The sequence below is a fragment of the Eurosta solidaginis genome, chromosome 2, assembly GCF_040869045.1.
Source record: "Eurosta solidaginis isolate ZX-2024a chromosome 2, ASM4086904v1, whole genome shotgun sequence".
Lineage (NCBI taxonomy): Eukaryota > Metazoa > Arthropoda > Insecta > Diptera > Tephritidae > Eurosta > Eurosta solidaginis.
In genome coordinates, this window is record NC_090320.1 from 123,576,939 (window position 1) to 123,582,938 (window position 6,000).

Consider the following 6,000-nt stretch of genomic DNA (forward strand, 5'->3'; position numbering starts at 1 on the left):
TCTAGGATTTATTATACATATGGACAGGGGGTTTATAACTCACCAGCAGCTAAGTAGTACCGATCACCTTTACTGGAACTCGCAGGATCTGGAACTCCCTACCGAATAAAAACTGGCGCGATACCGACACTTTTTTCTTCAACAACTTTTTTTTTTGTTTATTTTTTTTTTTTGTTAACTTCAACTTCACGGACGCTTGAAGAGAAACTACAACACTACAAATGTTCTTCGGCGACACATGAAAATTCCGTACTGAGTCCAAGTTTGCTGACGATCGCGCTTTTAAGCCTTTCCTGTCTTCGTAAGTTTGCCGCTTTCACTCAGTCAAGTTACTGCACGCATACATTCAAGCAATAGCACACCCACATGCCTATACCCTATCACATTCATTGTCTTTACGATTACATTCACACATGTAAACTTTCGCGCCTACACATAAAATATACTCTTCGAACTTATGGGGTTACTGTTAATACCCAGTGAAAAATTTGATATTGATATTTGATATTGACATCCAATTTTCAATTCATGCTTGGAGACTCAGCTTACGCGAACACTGAATGATTGATAAGTCCATTTCGAGATAATGGATTTTTAACATCAGTGCAGAGGCAATTCAATTATTTACATTCGTCACACAGAATTGTCGTTGAAAATGCTTTTGGATTATTGAAAATAAGATTCAGGCGACTGCTTCGCTTTACTAAAAATACAGACCTGCAATCGATCGTTCGGATTATTATATCTGGATGCATTCTTCATAACATTTGCTGTTTGGAAAATGACAACAATGAACACAAGAATTTGATATAAGACCAAGAGCCTATAAACAATATGCATCCACAAGGGAACGCAGTTGCTCCTGGAAATAAGCGTAGTATTGTTCTACAAAACTTAATCGACGCAAATGTTAATAACACGCAGGTTATACATACTTATCTTTGCACTCAGGTTCCTACTTCTCAATACATGTTAAACTGACATTTTCTTCAAAATAAAAATTTTATTTGTATTCAAGGTCATATTCATATAAAATTATTTCTTTATTTTTTATTGCTTCAGGTTAAATAAAAAATACTAACATGCAATCCATTGTTAAAAGTACTCATTGTCCCTAAGATCTTTGGGTGGCTGGCAGTCGGTAGCGTAACACAGTCAACGTTAACGTCCAATATTTGCACTTTCCACGTCGTAAACAGAGTGGCCGTGGATTTGGTCGGTGTGGACTGCTAACAGGCGTCCAAAATATCGGGAGACGTGACAAACGACGGGTAATGAGCTTGACAATAGTAATCTGAAGGCGGAAAAGTAAAATCGTATCTCTGTCCGCAGATATTTGCAGTTAAAGTTCGTATTTTTCGTGTGGTAGTTGTACACAAAGAGTACAGAAGATGATTTAACGATAAGCTGTACGAGCTATACTCAGGCATCAACATAGTCCAGCGAATTAAAACGCAGCGGCTTCGCTGTCTAGGCCATGTTATGCGAATGAAAGATGACGCTCCGGTCAAGAAAGTGTTTCTATCGGAACCCACCTATGGAAGCAGAGGTAGAGGGCGGCCCCCACTCCGTTGGAAGGACCAGGTGAAAAACGATTAAAACTCCCTTGGCGTGACCAATTGGTGCCTATTGGCAAAGAGAAGGAGCGACTGGCGCGCCTTGTTGCACGGCCATAACCGTTTAAACGGTTAAGCGCCAATTAAGTAAGTGTTGTACACAGGGAAAAAATGTGTGTACAAAGGGATTTTGCACAGATTTAATGTTCATCCCACCCCATTGGTGGATATTCTATGGTAATTTTTTATAAGCGTGGCCAAAGGTCGCCAACGCTGCGCAAAAGCGAACCCCCAGTTTCGGAGGGGCCCGCGATTTTTCCTTAATATCTTTTGAACGATTAAAAATTTGCATTTTCCTTTTTCGTATTATTAATAATATTCGGATATATAATATGTCAAGACGTGTCGGTTGACGCCTCTCCCGATATTTTGAGACGCGTATTAGCAGTCGACCCCTGTTCTAGACCTTTACCGAAATTAGAAAGACTGAGGAGACAAACAAACTCGTCTATCGGAGGGCCAGGTCCTGTTGCCATTATCATGCAGTCGGCGGTGTAGAAAATGAAAATAAATCATTCTGGTGGGGAAGGCAGCCTTGATATGTAGAAAATATACAGAATCGGGGATAGGACACGCCCCCGTGCTTAATTATTCTAGTTTTTTATGTTATGTTCCTGACTGCGAGGATGAGTGGACCCTTATAAGTCTTTGTAGTAACTTGCTGTGATTGACTGTATGTAAGGCTTTTAAGTCTAATACGAGTACCGTTGTATGGTGGGGTTCTTTGATTCAGCGATTTGGCGGCTAGCCCGGTGGTGGTTCTGTATGTAATTTTCGGAAGCCATGCCGATGACTGGAAAATCTCAGGTTTGCGGTGACTTGCGGAAACAGGACGGCTTCAAGTGTCTTGGCTACTGGCGATAGGCAAGATATTGGACGATATGAGTCTCCAAGCTAGCTGGTTTCCCAGGCTTTAGTATTCGATTTATCCTTGCCAACTTCCATTGTTCGGGATTGACAAAGTACTTGAAAGCCAATATCAAAACATTCCTTAGATAGCTGATCAACTCATCGCCAAGATGTTTTAGAATCGACATGAGTATACCGTCTGGGCCTATTGTTTTTAAAGGCTTGGTAGTTTTGATGGCTTCTTAAACCTTTGGGGACACATCGTGCTTGTGCTTATTTGTCCATCCATTTCCTCGACATCTAGCCTTGTCAACTGAAGAATGAATCCGATATTCGGGAAGGCCCAATGTACTTCAATCACGTTGAGACTGTCTAAGATTACTCGTTTCGAGACATGTGTGGAGAAACAAGGGTATACACATATCTATGAAGCTTATGGATTCCGAAACTAATCCGCCGATTTTGATAAGATTTCCGGGATAGCTTCCTGGCAACCCTGAGAGTGTTTCCGTAAAGTTTTTCAACATTTTTAATCCAAATAATTATTATGCGAATTTCGTGAAATTTGGCACAGAGGTAGCTCTTCTCTACAATGTTAATATTTGTTGAACTTTGCTTCTTAAGAATATTAGTTATGGTACGATATTTTTCAAATTTGCTACCTACTTAGGTAGCCTTTCTGATAGATAAATATTTGGAAAATGTTTCCTTCCAGACAATGGACCAAGGCCGACCGAAATCTTATGCAAATAAATTTCATTTCATTTATGAAAATATTTTCAGAAAACAGACAGGACATTTTTCTGAATTTCACTTCTTCATCAGCTTAGTATTGAACTCGAATCTCCAACATTCATACCAGTGTCCCCCTGTGAGTATCGGGTCAGGAATATGCCCTCGGTAGGTATAAGGATCGTAAAAGGCGATCATGGTACCATGGCTAACCAATCTATGAGTGGTGACTACTCGAAAGGGAACAGTATTGACGCTGTGTACCATCTGCGGAACCCTAAACATGGTCTTTAAAAACTGTATCGCGGGGAGCAGGAAAAGCCAGTTGTAACCTGATACATTGCATCGCATAATGTTTTGTATTCAGGTGTTACCTCCTGTCCATGGGTTCGGCCCCTTCGTGGGAGAATCGCGGTGGTTGTGGTTTCGGGTCGTATTTTGGATCGAGACGGGTCCCTCTCGCAGGGAGTTAGGGGGATTAGAATATACCCGTGGTAGGTATGCCTATGGTAAGAGGCGACTAAAATACCAAATTTATTCAAGTGGTTGTGTAGCGCAACCATCTCAAGGGATTGCAGCGCAATATATAGCTTCTCCAACCTAATTGTCAACCTCACCTACCCGTGGCGAATCCTCTTTCATTAACAGCCGAGGCTCTGGCGACCCCAAGTTCCTCATGAAACTAGGGGGTGGGGAGGGCGGTAAGGCCTAGAAAGTTAATATGGTCATATAAATCGTTCCCAAGATGGTCGGGCTAGTATCTTAAGGGTGCTTTGTTACCGGAACGTACCGGATCTATATCCGGGAAAGGACCATCAACATCGATAACACTCCCCAAAGCCTTCGGGGAGTGTCTTTATCGTTAATACAACAACAACAACAGGCGGGACCCTAAAATGACGAACTCACCTTTGTGGAAGTTGACAATAAAGCATTCTTAATGAAGTTATGCAGTCACTTCTTCGATAGAGTTGGAAATAAAGTATTCCCTTCGGCCATCGAATCAGACAATAAAGCATTCTCTTCGAAGTAATGCAGTCTTCTTCGGTGGGAGGTTGGCAAAAAGTTTACTCATGGCACTCTTCCTAGTTAGTTCATTTAGAAGATGGTACTCACCGATTTTATAGTGATGGGGCTGGATAGCCGATTATGGTTCTTGCTGTTTCTAGTGTCGACAGGAGTTGTTGCTGCTTCTGGGCGAAGTGTTCGTTGCTGCAGATGGGCAGGTTGAGCTTTGCGGCCTTTCACGAAGTAAGCAAACTAATGTCATAGTCAACGAATTTGCAAGTTGAAGTTAGGATTTGCTACGAAAACCTCGTATCTGTCCTAGACTTATGACGGGCTTGTTGATAGCGGAAATTTTACGAATCACACTTAGCAGTTATCCCGGTTGGTTGGAATAGCCGCAGAAATAATTTTAATTGGACAGGTGAATCGCAGCTCGCAAGCTCAATAATATCCCCCCCCCCCCCCCCCCCCCCAAATTATTTGGATTTTTAATCACTTCACAATTCGGTGAATTACAAACTTCTATAACACGAAATTCTTGATCTAAACAGATTGTAGGAAATTTGCACTCCAAACTTGAGTAGTTAATTGTAATAAGAAAAAATGCGCGATGATGATTTTCTCAAGAGCAAAATTATGTCAATAATACAAAGCGAAAATAAAATATATGATGGCCACCGAACAGCTGGTGGGGATACCAGATGGCCCGTTGTAACGTGCGGCGAATTCATTGTGATGGGTTTACGCGACAGAGGTTGCCACCCGCCCTATGTCGTTACAAATGAAGGATATGGATGATTAAATAAGCTAGGATGATTATATACATTATAATTATTTACAATTCATGGATATAATAAGATGTAGTTCAATATAATATATAATTCAATATATACAAGATAATATAATACGATATATAGGTTATAAATAAGTTCGTGTTTGTAAATGGGAGATTTAGACGGGTGACAGCCTATGCCGCGTGACCATCCTGGCCCGTCTAGGCGTACTAAGCGCCTAAAGTGTGCTGCAGCTCGGTTAGAGCCCTGACTGCTTCCTTTATGAGGATTTTCCCAACTTTATGTTTGTACGTTGAGGTTCGCAGACCAGTGGCGGTACATCGTATCGTGCGATCTCCAACGCTGGGTCGCGGGGTTGAATGCGCGGTTGGCGCGCGACCATTAGATGTAGGTATCTGCTGTGGACATCGGCGACGACGATGTGTAGCGACGCGGCGGCGTGGTTGTGGATGGGATTCTTCTACGGGTGGTGCTTGGTGGCCTCCGGTGTCGCGGTGTAGCAGAGTGTGGTGGAAGCCCCCGCAATCCCTGCATTGTTCGTTTGAGTTGCAGTCGTGGGTGCAATGCGATAATGCTAAACAATTTACACATGCGTTGGTGAGCTGGCATTGCCTTGAAAAGAGGGCACACCGACAGAGCGTGGTGTTGCAGACATAGCCGGCACTTGCGGTAATCGGCCACCGCTGGGTTGATGCTTCGGGACGGGGCTGCGGGCACTACGACTCGCGATTCCAGCGAACGGCGTGGTGCGGGCACAGGAGGGCGCTGGCGATCCATCTGAGGAAGATAGGATACAATTACGTGCTAGTCACTCGTTAGGTTGGGAGTAGAGTGTTGGTAGGGGGTACGATTATATCTGTTGATTTTACGACAGCACTGGGGGGGGGGGGGGGGGACGGTGGACTGTATTACGTTCTGTGGATGCTACCGAGCTTTGAGGGCCGGAGTCGGGCTCAGGGGTCGGTAGAAGGCACAATTTTGTGATGGGTCTGTTGAGTACG

At 43.2% G+C, this 6,000-nt stretch overlaps 1 protein-coding gene across 3 annotated transcripts in view; it reads right to left on the reverse strand.

Annotated features, from left to right (window-relative positions):
- The window catches only part of LOC137240200 (protein transport protein Sec24C-like), a 50,341-nt gene extending 45,692 nt beyond the window's left edge, over positions 1 to 4,649 (reverse strand). For all 3 annotated transcript variants that reach the window (XR_010949628.1, XR_010949626.1, XM_067766158.1), the window contains exon 1: positions 4,314 to 4,649. The gene's annotated coding sequence lies outside the window, so the exon portion shown is untranslated. The remainder of the gene's footprint in view (positions 1 to 4,313) is intronic.
- Positions 4,650 to 6,000: the final 1,351 nt, after the last annotated feature.